At 34.2% G+C, this 1,956-nt stretch overlaps 1 protein-coding gene across 1 annotated transcript in view; it reads left to right on the forward strand.

The window, feature by feature from the left end:
* LOC107686406 (growth hormone receptor-like) overlaps positions 1-1,956 on the forward strand; it is a 30,598-nt gene that overhangs the window by 711 nt on the left and 27,931 nt on the right. The gene's annotated exons all lie outside the window — the stretch shown is intronic.

The raw sequence follows: 1,956 nt of genomic DNA on the forward strand, positions 1-1,956 counted from the left end.
ATGTTCTTTGTTTGTGCAAAAAACACATTTTACCGTTTTATTTTCTAAAAATATTGATCTGCCACACACGCTCATAAGAGCATCATGACGCATGTATGTTGTGTTCACGCTAGAGTTAACATTGTAGCATGAACAAACTTTGAATAATAATTTATTGTAAATAAAGTGGTAAATAATATTTTTTTTTTGGGACAAACATAGCACTCGTGTTGCTTCATAAAATTTAGGTTAAACCAGAGGAGTCACATGGATTACTTTAATGATGTCTTTCCTACCGTTCTGGACCTTGAATGTTTTAGTTTTTGTTTGCATTTACTGTTACCTGTAATCTGTTACCAGTAAGCAATTTGCAATCGTAAAACAAAATTATATATAAAATATATGATGATGGCCAATAAAATAACGAATGGCACAGAAAACGAGCTTGTGAGGAACAGATGTAACGTTAGGCCTACAGTGCGTCCAACTGAATGTAACGTTTAACATGTCGGTTGTTCGGCTGACAAAAACGTCTTTCTACAAAAGTAGTCACAAATGAACAAGGTTAACAATTGTTTGAATCGTGGTCTCTTAAATCATATTAAGAAGTGTCATATGTTCATCTAACGTTAGTTTGAATAGAACAAACTGATAAAACTGGTGACGTTTAACGTAAGTTAGTTCATGCGTCGTAGAAAACAGCTCGGGCGTCGTCTACCTCAAGTTAACTTATATTATCCTAGCTTGAACGGTTGATAAAAAAATAAAATAAAAAAATAAACGCTTAACTCTACTCAGTAACGAATACCAACTCAAACACGCGAAGCCTGACTGACTGGGATAAACTTCCAGTGGGCGCGAAAATGCCTTCTTCGCGCGCAGCCCAACGGTCAGCTTCCTCAAGTTCATGAGTTATTCGTCTGAAGTTCCTCCGCGGTTTAGTTAGTTCGCTGTATAGTCCGCCCGTGTCTCCTTGTTTGATGTCAAAACATGAGTCTAATGTCTAGATTTGCTGAATTTTTTTTTTTTTCTTGGAAATTGTCGTGGCTTTTTCATCATATCATTTTTTACAGTGTAGATTTACTTTTACAGTATTCATATTATATTCATGTTCATCTTTAAATGTCTCTAAATTAAAAAAAAAATCAATCCACTAAAATTGAAATCTTAATTTTAAATGTTGCCATAATCAATGTGATGCCCAAGTAAAATGCTGCAGTGATAACTTTTTCAATCACTTTGAATTTTAATATTGATGAAGAAAGCAAAGCTTGACAGTCTAAAAACCCGTAGAGTAATTATAGACATTATTCTGACAGCCTCTTACACTTTTTCAGACAGAAATGGCATTGAAATGAGGCCGCAAATCCAAGACTCCCTGCATTTAATATTTCCAAGCAGCCATGACATTACCTGTGCAATTCTACAAAATCCTGAACAAAGAGATGTAAAAGCGCTGCAATCAAATTTCCCATTTCACAGATGCTTAAACAGAAAGGTCATGAGTTCCCGGTTGTGAATCTGTGAATGAAGCACATAGGCAGCTTGTTATGAAGAGAGAGGTCTTAAGATGATAGAGCAAGAAGAGTGCTGCAGATTTGCATATTCCTAAAACACTGACTCGAATGTATTGAACGATTTTTCTGAAGTTAATCTACTGCTTTACAGTGATTTTTTAAAATGTATTTATTTATTATTATTATTATTATTATATTGCAATTTTTTGCCAGTTTACTTTTGCCAGTAGACTGTTAGTTTGACTGTCAGTAGATAGTTTGCTTAGACTGTTTCCAACATGTTTCTTCGTTGTGCAAAAGGTTACAGGTTGTACAGGTTTCCTATTCAAGGCATGGCATACACATCATCTTATGTTAAAGGGGTCATATGATGCTTTTTTAAAGATCATTATTTTGTGTATTTGGTGTAACAGAATATGTTGACATGCTTTAATGTTCAAAAAACACATTATTTTTCAAA

This window comes from Sinocyclocheilus anshuiensis, unplaced genomic scaffold (genome assembly GCF_001515605.1).
Source record: "Sinocyclocheilus anshuiensis isolate Anshui unplaced genomic scaffold, SAMN03320099.WGS_v1.1 scaffold1207, whole genome shotgun sequence".
Lineage (NCBI taxonomy): Eukaryota > Metazoa > Chordata > Actinopteri > Cypriniformes > Cyprinidae > Sinocyclocheilus > Sinocyclocheilus anshuiensis.